The sequence below is a fragment of the Pteropus alecto genome, unplaced genomic scaffold, assembly GCF_000325575.1.
Source record: "Pteropus alecto unplaced genomic scaffold, ASM32557v1 scaffold226, whole genome shotgun sequence".
Classification (NCBI taxonomy): Eukaryota; Metazoa; Chordata; class Mammalia; order Chiroptera; family Pteropodidae; genus Pteropus; species Pteropus alecto.
In genome coordinates this window covers 6,168,567-6,185,987 of record NW_006440132.1, presented here as the reverse complement: position 1 = coordinate 6,185,987, position 17,421 = coordinate 6,168,567, and the positions used below count along the sequence as shown (strand labels likewise).

The window sequence follows — 17,421 nt, the reverse complement described above, 5'->3', positions numbered from 1 at the left end:
CTCTCAGTACCCGCACACGGAGGAAGAGGCCGGTCTCTAAATCCCTTTCCTTTCTAGCACTCATTTTGTCCTGTGGAAACGGGGACATCTGTCCCACCCCTCTCTTGAAGTAGTCCAAACACAAGAAATATGGTCTCTTAGCATAGCTATGCAGAGAAGAGCTGACAGCAGGCCTGAGACTGCATCCTTAGGAAGGTCTGCTTGGCTGGCACCTGGGAACTTGCATTCTGAATATTCCAATCGATCCACGACTGACAAAGGTGGCTTGCCATGCCCAGGTTACTTGCATAAACTCTGCAGTTTATGCTGAACGCCTGCTCTCCTTCTGAAGATCTGGAATGTGGGGGTACAGGCAGAAGGTGCCTATGTGATCAGCCCCCAGTAAAAGCCCTTGGCCCTGAGTCTCTAATGAGCATCCCTGGTAGACAATATTTCCTACACATTGTCACAATTCAGTACTGGAGGAATTAAGCTCATCCTGTGTGACTGCACAGGGGGAGGGCTTGGAAGCTCGTACCTGGTTTCCTTCAGACTTTGCCTTCCGTACCTTTTCCCTCTGCTCATTTTGCTAGGTATCCTTTCACCGTAATAACTCTTAGCCACGATCACAACTATACACCGAAACTGCAAGCCCTTCTAGTGTCAAAGAATCTGGGAGTGGTCTTGGCAACTCCGGTAAAATACAAGACATCAAGAGATAAAAACCTTGATAATAACGACAGCTTAATATTTATAAAGGACCTATCTGTGTCAGACATTCTGCACCTTGCATTCTTTAGCTCCTGAAATCCTCATGGCATCCCATCTTGTGTGAAAGGAAAACCCATTGTTCAGATGAAGAAACTGAGGGCAACTGCCTACCCACATAGCTAGTAAGGAGCTCCTCTCCCATAGCAACTAACTTTGAATGCAGTGCCCTCTTTATTCTACACTATCCAGTCTGGAGCTGGTCTAATCACAAGGAAAGAAGCTGAGATCGGCCATATTGCTTTCCCACGATGCACCCGCAGCTGAAATGAAGCGTTTTTCCCCCACCCGCCGCCCCCCAGAGACAGTCATTTAGCAACTAGGATTGATAGCAAACACACCCCAAAACTGGGGGCCACTTAAGCAAATGATAGTACATACACACATGAAAGTTCATGCTGCCATTAAAAATCACATTTTAAAATCATTACTCAGAGTTTGTAATGCCAAGGCTGTATGATCTATTTTAATGTTAAGTGGGGTCAAAAGGATATAAATCATGTCTTACAGTATAATCTCAACTGTGTTCAAAGAAAAATCACACAGAAAATAACAACAACAACAACAACAACAAAAAACCTGAGGCGTAACGTGCCAAGATGCCAGCAGTGCTTCTCTCTGGGTGGTAGGATTAGGGGTGGTTATTATTTTGTTCTTCCTGTTTCTCAATATTTTCCAAATGTTCCAGAACGAGGGTATATTGCTTTTGATATCAGAAAACAACAATATGTCTAAAACGGGGAGAGGAGTACTTAGTTCTCTGGCCCCTTCAAGCTTGCCTGAATCCAGTGCACACTCGTTACTGACTCCCCAGTACTCAATAAACAGGGGCTGAGGGCTGAGCTTTCAAGGAGAATGGGGAGCCCTGGCTGAGAGGGGCCTGTCAAAGGAGGACACTAACATTCGAACCTCTCCTGGAGAAGGAAGAGTGAGCGGGAGGCACTGTTCCCTCAATTCCACAGCTAAATACCAGTTCCCAGTAGAGAGATAATGAGAAGATGGCCGCTCTCCAAAACGCTGCTTTTAAAAAGGATTTTTGAGAAGATGAGAAGGGCAAAATTTACAGTGTTCCTTCAGCATTCCCTGGGACTCCCTTAACAGAACAGCTGGGAAAACAGAAACGTCTGTTGAGTTTGAGATGCAGGATGGAGGAAGCCAGAGACCAAGTGGGTAGAGCAGAGTGGGAAGTGGGTCTCAGGACACAAGCAGTATCAGCAGAAGCCTCTGAGGCCACCGAGCCCTCTGTACAATCTTCCTGACCCCTTTTCCCTGCCCACTGCTCCCTCTTCCACGATGGCTCTGCTGGCTGCTCAGTGCTGTTCCAACTGGCACGCCGCTTCTCTGCTCCTTCCCTTGACACAGTGAATCTGAGTCCCATCATTCGTTCGACGAGGGTTGACTGAGGGCCTACTGTGTGCCAGGCCTGGAGAGAACAAAGTGGGCATATCTTCATGGCACTTACAGCCTGGTGACACACAAGGCTTCACCTGGCACACAGTAGGTCCTCAGAAAAGCTAGGTTGGTCTGATTGGGTGAGAAACTAAACATACGGCCCCAAAAGAAACGATAACATCCACAGGCATCATCCTTCAACCCCCTTACTCATTTGATCTGGAAGAATGCTAGAATTAGCAACAGAGGCATGCCAGTGAAAAGAACATAGATTGGAGATTCAGGCAGGACTGGAATTAAGTCGTTTCTTTCACTTGTCACTCGACCGTCCTTGGGTCAGCGGCTGCCTCTCTCAAAGCAGCATGCGTGAGAGGAGATTACCCACTTCTCATGGTCTTGTGGATTAAATGAGATCATGTGCACGAGGTCCAGAGCCTGTGCACACAGTAGGAGCTCAGCAAGTGGCAGAGCCCACTCTCCTCTTTTCCCTGGAGAGTCCCCATTGAGAAGGGAAACTAGGTGCAGAAAAGTTTTGTCCAAGGAGTTAAAAAAGAAAGTAAGAGAATGAAATGAACGCCGTAGAGCATGATTTGTATTCTGTACTGCTGGCAACAGTGGAATTCTCTTGGTCAGTTCTATAAATAGGAAGGCAGCAACCTTGAGAATGAGAGGAGGTTAATGCCTTTGATGAGAACACCACAGAGGGCTGGCGCCAGAGAGGGCCCACGAGGTCACGGAGTCTCCCACGCATTGCCCACCTCCAGTATTTTACAAAAGGGGACCTGAGGTGGTAAGGGACAGAGAGGGTACAGCTATGAGAGGCATAGGAGGCCAGTCCTGGGCCAGCCCCTTCCCCTCGTCCCTTCGGTTTCCCCATCACAAGCCTGTAGGACCAGAAAATCTGACAGCCACGCACGCTTACAGCATTCCAGAATCTCTGATATTGGCTTGTTTGGGGGTAAACGTGGGTTTTCAGTGGATACTAAAGAGCAAGAATATCACGATCCACTGCTGCTTTCTTTATTTTCTGCCCTATTCGCAGAGTGCCTGAAGCAAACCAAAATTCCTGGGACAGCCTCTCAGAAAATGGTCTTGGTGCAGCAGCCATCGAACCCCGCCGAAGGCTCCATCCACTACTCTCCAACTTCACTGAAATGTGTGTTTCGTGAGGGGAAGGTATGAAGGCTGGGGATGTTCTAACAAGTCTGCTTCTACCCATCTTCATTGCCCCTTTGTCTCCATATTTACAAACAACTACTTGCTTATTTTAAACTGGGAAGGAAATTCCTGAGCAGAGCTGGCTGACGCATGCTTCCCTACTAACCCTTCCACCAGCTTTCCACTCCAATTCCCATGGCCACCTCGATCCCTGAGGCTCAGGACATCTAGGGAGCAGTCCCTGCTCACTGTTAGGTGCACCAGGCCATCCATTTCTCAAAAGAACTAAGGGCTTCTCTCACCAGAGCGAGTCTCCAAGCCTCTGTAGCAAGCAGCCTTAGGCAGCAGAGCAATTAGAGCTCTGCCTGAGAAGCAGTGACTGAGTTACATCCCATTGTGCCACTGGTTTGCTGAGTGACCTGGGGCTACAGCCTCTTCTCCCTGGGCCTTGGTTTTGCCAACTGGCAGTGAGCAGTTTGGACTCACTGATTGCTGAGGTCCTGCCCCAAGTTAAACTTCAGTGTCTTCCAGTTTGTGGCTGCATTTAGAAGGAAAGGCTTTATTGTCCCACATAGTGGTCACAGGTCATGGTAGCAAAGATATCAGGGCTTTGTGGCATGCAGAGATAGACTCTAGGCAGTCCTGAGGGTTGTGCCAGAGTGACAGTCCTTAGTTTCCCCCAGGGCACTGGCTGGGTTGCTACCAGGTCTGTGAACCAGATCTTGAACCTGAGGGCTCTGAGTTTCCATACCATTTGGGCAGCGCCAAGAGAGTTTAAGAAAATACCAGAAGGGAGGATGGAGCATTTCAAGGTGTGGCAGGATGCGCACCCCAACTCTGCACTATCATCGGCAGTGGAGGACCTTCTAAGGGACCTGAGGGTAGGGAGACACCCCTCCAATGGGGGTGATAAACCACATCCAACCTCCACCTTAAAGGAACCTGCATGCTCTGCCTGTGCATGATGGTGACTGTCAACCACACCCCTCTCCCACTGTGGCAACCTACAGAATCAGCCAGTCTCCTGCATTAATTGCTTATTAGCTGTGTCACCTCACACAAGTTACTGAATCTTTACGAAAAGATTCTCTCCTGTAAAATGAAGAACATAATTCCACTCTCTCTTAAGTAGAGGAGCCCTATTAACACAGTACCTATCACTTAAGAATTCAATGAGCTATGGCTAAAAAAAACAAAAACAAAAACAAAAACAAAAACCCATGAAATCTTGGGAGAGTCTACTGCAAGCAGAGCAGTCATCGGATGCTATGCTCCCATGCTTTTTATCATGTGTTTACTGGTGAAACTCGACCTAGGGGCTTGCCTGCATTCCACCAAGTCAGATCAGAGAAATCTCCATCTGACCGGGCAGATGGCATGGCTAAGATACTATCCATCATCAGATGATGATTCAGGCAGCATGATTATAAAAATGTAAATTATATGTGTATGTCTTCAAAGATAACAACTTGCTACTTGGATTAATGCTCTTAGGAGGCAAATCTGCCTCACTCAGCTCTTCAGAGCTGGCTCTGAAACCCCCAAATTGTAGACCAGGTTGATGTGATTCTCGGCTTTGCAGAGGACTGAGAAATAGACTGGAGAAGGCTACAGTGTAAAGGGACTGGTGGGTGTGTGTTAACACGGCAGGTGTGCATATGCTCCTTGTTCAAAAATATGTACCAAAGTGTGAGCACGAAGTGGACCACAAGGCTACATGATTACCAGACTACTGGGGCATGTACCAAAAAAAGCGTACTGGGAAAGTCCTGAGTAAAGACACATAATGGTGAGTCATTTGGCTCGTTTCAGGGTACAAACCTTGAGGAACAAGCTTGTCTCTTCTTGAAAACTGAGACGGATTCTCAACCTCAGGAAGGGAAGCTGGTCTGAGACTCAGGTTAGTGATTAGGAAGAGAGGAAAGGATGTTGCGTGCCCACTCTTCCTGTCCCCACCTTGCCTGGGTGGCGCTTTGGGTCCAGATGCACTGGCTACCAGCTCTGTCTCTGCTGACTTGTTGTCTGACACAAAGCAAATTACCTAACCTCTCTCTGCCAGTTTCTACAATTAAAATGAAACTCCTGTGCATTTTTCACAATAGCCAAGATATGGAAGCAACCTAGGTGTCCATTGATAGACGATAGGATAGAGAAGTGGTACATATGTACAATGAAATATTACTAAGTCATAAAAAGGAATGAAATCTTGCCATTTGTAACAACATGGATGGACCCAGAGGGTATGACGCTGAGTGAAATAAGTCAGCTAGAGAATGACAAATACCATGTGATTTCACTTATATGTGGAATCTAAAAAACAAAATAAACAAACAAATGAAACAAACAAACTCATAGATACAAAGAACAAACCGATGGTCACCAGATGGGAGACAGGTTGGGGAGTGGATGAAAAAGGGATTAAGAAGTACAATTGCCAGTTATAAAAATAGTCATGGGGATGTAAAGTAAAGCATTGGGAATACAGTCAGTAATATTGTAATAACGGTGTAAGGTACCAGGTGGTTATAGATTTATCGTGTGATCACTTCATAAGGTATGTAATGTCTAATCACTATGTTGTACACCTGAAACTAATATAATGTTGTATGTCAGCTATAATTGAAAAATTAAATTAAAAAAATGAAACTGCTATAAAGATAGTTAAGATAAACTGTCTATATAGTACCTGGCACATAAATGCATATGAATTCCTTTCTTGAGTCTGCCAGCTCCTTCTCCTAAGCACAGCCCTAGAAACTCTCTCGACCTCTAATTCTTATGGACGCAAATAAATGGGCAATCCTAAATTCTCTCTCCCAACTTTCCTCATCTTCATAAACATCCTTCTTTCTTTAATCCACACTTCTTCATATCTGTCCCACCTCTGATATTTAGCCCTTCTCCCACCACCTCCAGGAAGCCTTTCTAGATTGTAACGGACTCTCCTTCTCCAAGAGCACCCAGCACACTTCTATGAATTTGTTGCCATGCAGACCACAACTACTGAATCAAATTCACACATCTTGTCTCTAAGACTACAAGTTCCTTGAGGCACATTGCATGTTCTATCGTTATAACCTCTCCCTGTTCCTTCTCATCCACTCCTTTACCCACTCATTCATTCATTCATTCATTCATTCGTTTAACAAGATATTTACTGAGCTTTCTATAAGCCAGGCAGGCCCCAGGAATCTGTTCAAATGGGCTGCAGAAAGAGCAGTGCACTAGACTAGGGCTTAGGTAGCCCTGGGTCACCACGCCACGCTTCCCCACACTGTGTGAGCATACGCACCTCAGATTCACATGGAATTTGGAGAGAGAAGCAGAAGAGGGAGTGATTAAGAGCTGCAGCCCGGGAGCCAGGCTGCAGGGGTTCCCATCTCAGCTCTGCCACCTGCCAACAGCAACCTGGGCAAATTACTTAACCATTCTGTGCCCGTTTCCCAGGCATAAGACAGGATAATAGTGGTATTATCTCATAGGGCGGTTGTGAGGATTAAATTAGTTAATATACATAAAGTGTTTAGGGCCTGGAACATAGGTAAGAGCTACAAGGGTTAGGAATTATTATTATAGAGAACTCAAGAGTGGAAGTCCCAACCCACCATCCATGGTAACCACTGCTACATTTTGGTGTCTGTCCTTCCGACTCGTTCTGTTCGTTTTATAAACATGTGGATGTACATATACAAAACTATTGTTGTCTATTTTGTTTCCATAAACTGACTCATGCTTAACATTTTCACTGACATTTTTTCAACTATAAAAATGTATTTTGAGGACGTTTCCTCACCAGTTCAATGACATTAAGCACATTTCTTTCCGCATTAGATAGTATTCCCTGGCAGAGAGAGATGCAGTACCACTTAATTCCCACGCCTCTACCGCTGGACGTTTAGGTTGCTTCTCGTTTTATTGCCAGCACAGACGATGCCGTAGCAACATGCTTTTATGTGCATCTTGGAGCACACTTGCCTCTAGTTCTCTAGATCAAAGAAAGGTGGAACCACGGAGGCAGTGGGCAGTGTTTTCTCTCACACAACCATGTCCCTCCCTGTTGTAATTTCGACAATCACCGCCTACAGGAGGCAGCACTATGACATCTGGGCCTATAGGTCTGACTACCCAGGGGACTTTCCAAGGATCTTTTCCCAAAGCAGAGTGACTCTGGTGCAGGGATGTGCCCTCCTTCGTGCTTTGTTCCACAGGCTCCAGAAATCTCCTAGTTTAGGCAAATCTTGGCCCTGTCTTCCAACTTCATGTGGGGACTAAAGTATGGCAAAGCACCAAGATAAAAAGGAGTCTTAAGGTAAGGAACCCCTGTGAGTTTTTCAGTGGAAGGTATACTCACTAGAAAGCCATGCCTAAAAAAAGTTCCACCTCTTCCTAGCTATGAGACTTTAGACAAGCTACTTGAGCCCTCTGGGTCTCAGCTTTCTCACCTGTTAAATGGGGCAATTAATGCCTACCCTTAGGGACTGTCATGTAGACAAAATGAGGCCTGCACTAGATAATGTACACAAAGTATCTTGCCCTGGGCTTGGTGCATAGTAGGCACTCAGCAAATGGTAGTTAATATTATCGATAACAGCAACATATAGTGATGACCACTTGGTTGGCTCCTCCCAACGCACAGATGAGAAAAGAGACTCTAGGTGGCTGAGTGTCTTATCCAAGGTCACAGAGAGGATGATAAGAGGCAGGGCTTAGATTTGACTCCTAGACTCTCCAAACTTGTGCCTCTTTCACCAGCAGTTCAAAGGGGTTCAGATAACACAAAGCCAACCCTATGTCTTGGGCTCACAAGATAGACAAGGAGAGCATCTAAAGAGGGGATGTGGGATTTATAGGCTGTGAACAAGTGAGAGACCCTGAAGTCCTGAATCCTTAGCTGGTGCCAGGAGCGCTTACATGAGCTGGAAAGACACCCCCGCACCCCCGCCACCACCACCACCATTCAGCTCCATTTCGAGGGAAGAAAGGAATTGGTGATGTGGGCTCTCTGCCCCAGTGGCATATTTTAATGTCATGAGAAAGTAAAGCCCTAATTAGCTCTCTGTCTTCAGAGCTCCTTCCCTCTGCATCGTGTTCTTAACTGTGTTAATTACCTCTTACAGGGACCACTAACTGCAACAGCTTCCCAGCCTCCTCTCACAGCCTCTAAAATCAGTCTCTGCAAGGCGGTCAGCACATCCTTTTAAAATGCAAGCAGACCCTGTCCCTTCCTTGCCCCAAACTCTTCCACTGCTTCTGATGGAAAATGCAAACTCCTCCGCAGTGCATCTCAGGCCTGTGCAGCTGGCCCTGCTGCTTGGCCAGCCTCGTTTCCTGCCCCTGTCACCAGGCCTTTCTTATAATATCAAGTGCTCCAAATTATTTGGCCATGCTGCTCTCTGTCCCTGAAAGAACATATCTCAACATACCTATACAAGTGATTATTTTATTCACATTTTTCTCAACAGATAGAGAAGGCAGAAAACTTCTGGTTTGGTCACAGATGTATCAATCAATATGAAAGGTAGATTGTGGGTGATTCCACATAAAATGAGAAACAATGAAGAAATGCAATTGAAATTGCCTTCTGCCATGAAATTGACTGCCTTCCTCTTGAAAATGAACACCGATGAGGAATAACACCTCTCCTGAAGTGGCAACAAGTTCTTTTGTAGAATCTAATAATGTATTAATTTCCCTTTCTGTCTTGGTTGCTAGGAAGCTCACAATTCCATTTAAATATAAAATACTATTCATATTAAAGGCAACACACATACATACACATTCTCTCTCTCTCTTTCCCTTTCTCTCTCTCTGTTTCTCCAAAATTATTTTTGATCTCTCTGCCTTTTTTCATGATTTGCTTTTCAGGTTAAGTCACTCAATTATTTTTGAGGTGGGAAGGAATACTAATTATAAACATATAAACAATAGGTAAATAGGATATGTAGAGTTTAAAGAGGATGTTAAATCACATCAATCACAAAAGAAATGCTCAATAAAACAACTGTCAAGTGGATAAATGGATGCTAAAGTCTCAAAGATTAGATACCTTGTACAAGCAGTTTGAGGCAGAGATACTTTCCACCAGCACTTGGGTAACAACTCTGCTTTCTTATCCTATCTCTCACCCTCCACTCCCCAGGAGCTGCTGTTGACTTTGGTCTAAGAACACATGTCATTTATAGAACTTTCTCTTAAACAAAAGTCCCAAATTTGTTAGTCTCTATTCTTCTGGAATGTTGACATAGCAGGTAGTGACATAGCATGGTGGTTTCATTGTGGAGCCCCTGACATCTGTGTGCCCAACAGGGGGCCAGGATCTGGGGTAAAGCTGTGCCACGAAGTAGCCCATCTGCTCTGGCTCTTTCTAGACACCCCACCTCCTTAAGCTGCTGCTCCCTGGGGACAATCAATTGGACTGCACGGCAGCTGTGTGAGCCCATCCAAGACCCCTCATCTGAAAGGCAGCTCAACAGAAGGATCATGAAACAACACAACAGCATAAGTACGAAGCAAAGACCAACAGAAGCAGATGATTAAACCACTGAGGAAACGTGCATGCACGGGGATAAAAGCCAGGGGAGATGGCCGGGGTGGGAAATATCGGTGTCTTCTTTTCTCCTTTTCAGTTTTCTTTAATGCTGTTTAAATTTGCGTTTAATTTGGGCCTTACAAAGTAGATTTTTAAAAAATCAACTGTTTGTTCCCTCCACTCTCTTTTCTTTATGAGTTTGACCTTCTCCAAAGGCTCAGTGTGAAGATACAGAAAGAAACATTTGCTCCACTGCTGGCAATGCCAGGATCCCAGAGGCTGAAACAGGGACCTGACATTTTAAAGCTCCTGCTCTCCAGTATCTTTGCTCCTAAATGTCTTGGTGAGTTAAGGCTATGCTAAAAGGAAAACCACAGAAGGATCAAAGAGAGGGAAATAACGTTGTCCTTGGGGATAATGGTATGAGAAATTTGCAAGACGGTCACCATCCCTTTGCAAAATAACTCACCAGATGAGAACAGAGCAGATTCCAGATATTGATTCCTTTTTAATGCAATTCTTCAATTATCCACTAAGCCTGGCTTTCAGTCTCTCATAATTTAAGTAAATGCCTTTACGAATGTTCTTTTAAATTTCATCTCTTTATTCTTTTCTTTTTTTCTTTAGGGAAAAACTAACAAGATTCTGGGAGTCATAAATATAATCATTCGAGATAAACCTCAATGGCTTTGCAATAGAGTGTTTTGTTGCCTAGAATCAATGCCTACAGCACAACCATCCATCAGGAAAACCTATTCGTATCAATATCATTTTCTCAGTCCACGGGTGGCTACATGGTTGGGGTGTTCGTTTCTCTTTGCCAACTCTTTACATTCCTGTCCCTTGTCATCTCTCGTGCATTCTTAGTTAACAAGTGAAGAGGCTTCCAATTTAACTTACCCTCAGATTGAAGAGTCAGAATTCAGCGTGGATGAATCAAGCATCTCCTAACAACTACTCAGCAGACATGACAAAGAAAATGACTGACAGATTTGATGACATGGAAATGCAAAACTCCTGTGATTAAATAGGTGTAAGACATCGATAAGTTATACACTGAAAATAAATAAATATGTAATAGATATGATAGACATTATACATGTATATAATGATGTATATAATGTACAATATTATATATGTTATGTATTTTATACATTACATTTAGTACATAAAGCTATACGAACAATAAACATGCAAAGGAGTTCAACTTCACTATTTAAGTCATGCAAATTAAAATAAGATACTTTTTAGTCTATCAGATTGGCAAAAGTGGAAAAGAAATATAATATCCAGTGTTGGCAAGGCTGAGGAAAAAATGAGGCATCTCATACACTGCTAATGTTGGTAGGAGGGACTGTGAAAAAACAAACTCCCCAAGAACCATTTGGCAACAGCTATCAAAGCCTTAAAATCCCATCCATCCCCTGAGCCAATGCCACCTGTAGAAAGAGAACCCAAGGAATGACTAGAAATGTGCTTAGCGATTAATGTGAAGGATGTGTAAAGTAGCAATATGGATAATATTAAAAAGCCAAACTGTCCAACAAGAAGAAATTTGTTAAAGAAATCACGTACCTCTTTGCTATGATATATTACACAATCATTAAAAATCACATTCTAAAGACATTTAGCAAGGTAGAGAAATAGTCACAATACACTATTTGATGAAAGAAGCAAACTGCGTAACTACATTCAGAACGGCAGTTTTGTAGAAAATTCCCACTATGAATTCACACTGATAGGTACACGGGGGACTGGAAAGACAGGAATCAAATTGCCAATAGTGATCATTTCTGGGTGAAGGAAATTATCAATGATTTTTGTTTCCTTTGTGTTTTTCTGAGGTTTCTAAGTTTTCTAAATTGAACTTAGGTGTCTTAGGTAATTAAAACACAAGCACACATTTTATTTTAAAAGTCCAAGCTGACTCCTCTACTCCTCATGTTTCTTATAACGCAGACAATATGGCCCTTCATTTGTCCAGTCTATAATGGGGTTGATGACCAGCAGCCTTTTACACAAGGCCCAGGAGACCCTGTCTTCATCCTGCCCACACGACAGACAGTGTAGACAGATTCAGACTCCACCATTCAATGAGATGATTTTATAAGCTATGGGTTTAGCCTAATGGGGGTTGAGTTGAGGTCACAGTTATCTATTTAGGGAACGTACAAAATAAAATCCTGACAAAGGTCAGGGCATGATGAAAGAGATGAGAGAAGCAAAAAAAAAGAGGCAAAGAGTGCCCAGTGCCGCCTCTGCCCTAAAGTCTAGTCGATAAGATGCATTGAGCTTGCGCGGGAAGGGGCAGGGTGGCCGTGGCCTGGGTTGACTGGTTCCTCGTGGCTCTTCTAGTTAAATGGCTGCAAAGCCGTTTCCATGAGGACAAAAGTCAGGAAAGATATTTACTGAACCCCGGTTCTGGCCAGCACTGGACTGGGGTGCACACCCAAATTCTCAATGAGAAGCAGTCGAGAGCAGAGGCAATGAGCTTTGGAGGCAGGAAGACCTGGGTTCGAATCCCGGTCCTGCAACCTCTCACCTGTGTGCTGGTGGCTGCTCACTGGCCCCTCCTGATGCTCAGCTTCCCCTCCTCACGGGCTGTGGTAAAGAGTCGGTGGGGGGATTCACAAGAAGCCCTAGCAGAGCTCCTGGTGGCACAAAGATCCTCCCTGGTGGCCATATTTATTAGTGTGCTCAGCATCACAAGCTTGTAAGCATCTTGTGTGTTATGGATTTTAAACCAGGTAGAGCATCATCCAGGAGGAAAACAGACCCCAACACAGTGGTAATCATTAAATGTTCAGGTTAATAGAAGCACCCAGTGCTTTGACACATTCCCTATATGGTCATTAGTATTCCTATTTTAGAGATGAAGAAATTAAAAGTAACTTGCCTGTCATTTGACTACTATTTTCCTTACAATTTTATTGAAGAGAAATCTCAGAACCGGAGGGGTTAAGAAATTTGTTAAAGTTTCCACAGGTACAAAGTGGCAGATCAGGTCTTCAAACCCAGAGTGTCTGGCTTCAGGGCCCAGGCTCTAGCATCGTGGGATGTCCCCTCTCTCCAGTGTTGGAGTGATGAACACATTCCCTCAAGTCAACGAAACCTCTGCTGCTTTCCATTTTTGTGACAACAGGCAAGTGACAAACTCTTTTCAAGTTTGCAAAATGCAGTGATAAAAGTGGTACCTACCTCCAATCTGATAGGGCTGTCAAGAGGTTTAAATGAGTTTACACAGAGGACTGCAAATAGTGTCTGGCTCAATGCACAGGTTATTACTGACCAAGGAGTAACCCAAGAAAACACGAGGACCTATATTATCTGTGTCATGACAGTTGAAGCAGGCCTCCACGCTGAGGGAACTGAGGGGAAGAAGAAGTTTTCCAGCTGTCCCCATTTGTGAGTATGAGGGCAGGTCTGCTAACAGGATACTTTGGGGCCCGGCCCACTGGGGCTGAAGGACTGGGGCTGAAGGTATCTACAGGTGGAGAAAAATAAAGCTTTGTTCTGCAGGACAGTGTATTGTTTGTCTGGCCAAGTGTGGACAGATAAGGCCAGTGTGTAGCTAAACGGGGATCAGATAGATTATGAGCAGCCCAAAGGACAGGTTAAGGGGCTCAGCCTCTGCCTTGCAGGCCTCCAGGTCCAGTGCAAGGCACTAATAAGCAGGGCATGGTTTGATCAGATACAAATTTAGAAGGTTAGCCCTGCCTCCAGGATGCTGAAAGGACTGGTGGGCAGACGAGCAGGAGGCGAGACAGAGAAACAGTGAGGAGACCGACAATGCTATCTGAAGTGGCGATGGTGGGGAGTGGGTAAGTGCTGGGGAGAGATCAAGCCTGGAGGGTCTAACCTCGCCACATCCCCAACGGGAGACCGTGAAGAGGAGCAGGTTAAGGTTACTAATGTGGGACATGACCACGACTGGAAGGTGAGAGGAGAGGTGTCGCCAGAGGGTCAGCACTGAACCAGGATCCAGTACAAATAAAGATCGTTCTCAATACTGGAGAAGAGTTGAATATAGAAATAAGAATAAATAAATAAAGACACTAAAAAGAGGCACAGATCCTATTCACGGACAATAAGGGCTAGAAGGTGGGTGAAGATACTACTCAGGCGCAGTGAGGAAGGAATCTGAGGGCCATCTGAGCATCTTGACCTTCCCAATAGACTTACAATCTCAGGTTTGGAAAGACTCTCAAAAGCGGGAGAGGATTCAGGAGAGTTGGGAGAAATCCGGGAAAGGTTTGGGGCCCCAAGGAGAAAGAGGAGGGAGGCAAAAAGAGAGAGATGGAGAAAAGGAAAAAGGTCGCGCTGAATCCAGACACAACAAAAGACACCACACCTTCCATCTGGGGCTAGAAGAACCTCCCCTGTCCCCAAGACTTTTACATGGGAGGGTAATTTCTGAAGGCCGGACCACTCTTCTTTTCTTAATCAGAAACTTCTTAATGAAGCCTAGCTTCAAATGTGGTTCAAATAAATTACAGGGCTTTTTTAAAGTGCAGATGCCCATGTTCTCAAATCACCACTTTCACCTGCATTAATTGCTCTAATAGGTTCTGGAAATAGCTTCCCCCTCCCCCTCCTCATCAGGCCCCCTGGGGAGCCCATCAGGGAAGGACGCTGGAAAACAAGGTTGGGGATGCAGCCTACCTGGATAACGCTGTCACACACTGGCCTCTGGATCATGAATCTGTCCTGCCTCCCCACATTTTTAAAGGGTGGTGGGGACACACAATTCCATCCCACCCCTGGGCTTGCATACTGCTGTGACATGGACATGCAGATGTGAAAATCCAGAGAGGAGACATTTTTAAATAAACAACGTGGGAACATCAACTACATTTCGTAAATGACTCTGCAATTCAAACTGCTATGACTGATCAGGAGGGCCCTGAGTCCCCGTATTTTCCTCCAACGGCACTTTTTTTTTTTTTTCCAACTAAGCAGGCACAACAGAAGATTTTCAAAGCCGAGCAAATGCAGTCGATAACATTTTTCATTACAATGCTTGCAGCAGGACCTCCACAGCCATATTTTTCAAACTTTAAATGTTCAATGGCAACAAGGACTGTTAGTGAGGACTATGAGGCAGGTTCAAGGGGAGTCTGAGTCACAGAGAGGCAAAAGAGCCGCTCAAGGTCACAGCCAAGTACACTGTCAGATGAACACAAGTCCATCTCTAAAAGCCATCTCTAACCTCTTGGGTACAGACCTCCCTTTCCTAGACTTTCCAATATATCAGCTGACCTTGCACATCTGGGATCCTATTCCAGAACAGCTAAGGATAAGGACAGAGTGGGTCTGCTTCTCTGGTCAAGTCTATGTGGATAAATGGGGAAAGGGAAGCGGATCCTGAAGGAAGACAGTGCTTCCCAGACCTGGTTAAGATTTGCCTGGGGCCTTGTTAATTTTCAGGCAAGCTGCACATGTGAACCACTGCTTCTAAGGTCCCAACACCCAGGTATCTGGAAACACTCCTTTTGATGTCACTGCACTATGTTCCTCCCTATAGCCTGCAGCTTCAGAATTTGGTAAAGAAGACATCTTGGGACTTGCTTATGGAGGCTGATATATTTGCTTTGCATTCAAAGTTGAGAGGATGCTGATATTACAAAAACTCAGGTAGAGAAGAAACATAACTACGAAACTGGCTGCCAGCTGAAGCAAAACCACAGCCAATTTAGCAGAAGGAATACAAATTCTTAAAGGGGTAAGGAGGCAAGGGGGCTGGGACTGGAAAAGAAGAAAAAATAAACCCATTTATGCATTCTCAATAGAGAACAAGCAGCTTTTAAACATACAAATGATTAGCAGGAACTTGGCCTTCACCTGACATGTTAGGGCTTCTTAAAATCTGAACAGTGTTATTGTTGCTTTTAAAAAACAAAAAGCCAGAAAACATACTTCACCCAAAATTGGTTCACTGATTGCTTCAGAAAGAATAAATATTTATATTTTGAAATCACAGGCACAGTCAGGCTTGGTAAATAACCTACCTTTAGAAATGTGGCTTTAAAATTAAGAGCAAAGTGACAAATGAAATAACCAAAGGGGTCTCATAGGGTGGAGCTGGGCTGCAGAGGATGAGAAAAGCTGTTGCCCACTTGGGCACAGACCACATTTTTTTAAAGGCTTTTCACTAAAACAGTTGACCCTTAAACAATGCAGGGGTTAGGGGTGCCAACGCCTGTGCAGCTGAAAATCCAAGTATAACTAAAGTCAGCCCTCTACGTACTAGGATTCCCAACCTCCAGTTGACCCTTGACCAAGGCGGGTTTGAACTGCATAAGTCAAATGAAAAAAATCTATGTATAAGTGGACCGGAGCAGTTCAAACCAGCCTTGTTCAAGGGTCAGTCGCAATGGTAGAGGGTATCCTATTTACCAAATTTTTTATACCTATTAAGTCATTTGATCCCCACAGCCATCCCAGGAAGGAGAAAGGTGGAAGGTCGCTATGCCTATTTCACAGTTCCAAGGACCGAGATCCAGAAATGCCACGTGATGTACCCACAGCCACATGGCCAGCTTCACGGTAAAGCATATACTAGAGCCTATGGCTTTCCTCAGTTTCCTATCCAGCACCCACTACGTTGCAACCCACGGACTTTCTTCAGATATCACACTCAGGAACCAAGGCATCCTGAACTCACCAGCACTGCATCGAGAGGTCATTTCATTACGGCAAATATTTATTTAGTTATTAAAGCACCTATTATGTGACCAGCACTGTGGAAGTGCTGGGGTATGTGAGTGAGCAATGCAGGTAAAATTGCAGTTCTCGGAGCTTACCTGTAGCAAGAAAGGCAGACCATAGACATAGTGAAACATCCTTTAGACAAGTGTACTGAAGAAAGTTGGATCAGGGTAAGGGGATGGAAGGGTAGGGTGGGGGTGAGGGGTGCTGCCTTGAAGAGGGAGGCAGGACTGTGAAGATATGCAAATGTCACAGCACTTAAAACACTGGGTGACTTCTCTGAGTGGCTCCACGTCCCCCTACGGCTCTCCGAGGGCAGGGGCATGTCCCGCTCATCTCTGACTTCCAAGTACCAACCTCAGGCCTTACAGTGGTAAGTGCTACTCAGAGCACGTATGGACAAAATGGTTGTACATGACGACAGGCCAGGCTAACACATGCCATGTGTGGGCATCAGACTCCCTACCTAGTAAAATGAAGCCTTTGGATGGTTCTTAAAAGGCCCCAAAATATCAAGCACAAAATGTGCCATCTGACTGCCTTCCAGCAAGGGGTTGGCATTGCCTTCCAGGAGGCCAGCTACAAAACCCTAGGGCTGAGTTCCCACAGGGAAGTAAGGCAGAAGGGCTGCCTAGTTTCTAATCCCAGTAGTGAACTTGGGCTAGTCAATTTTACCTCCTTGAGCATGACCTTCCTCACTTCCCTGCCTCCCCTAGGAGAGAGGAAGCACCTGGCACATAGTAGGCACGCACTAACGTCAGCCTCCTCTCTCCCCAAATGAGTTCCAGTAAAGCAAAGTTCACTGGCCTCATGGTGCTGCCTCCTGCAGCTGGCGCGCGGGGTGCACTCACTATAAACAGCCTGATTCCTGCTCCTTGCACTCTTTC

The 17,421-nt window shown here is 45.0% G+C and overlaps 1 protein-coding gene across 8 annotated transcripts in view; it reads right to left on the bottom strand.

The window, feature by feature from the left end:
* WHRN (whirlin) overlaps positions 1-17,421 on the bottom strand; it is an 80,382-nt gene that overhangs the window by 55,653 nt on the left and 7,308 nt on the right. The gene's annotated exons all lie outside the window — the stretch shown is intronic.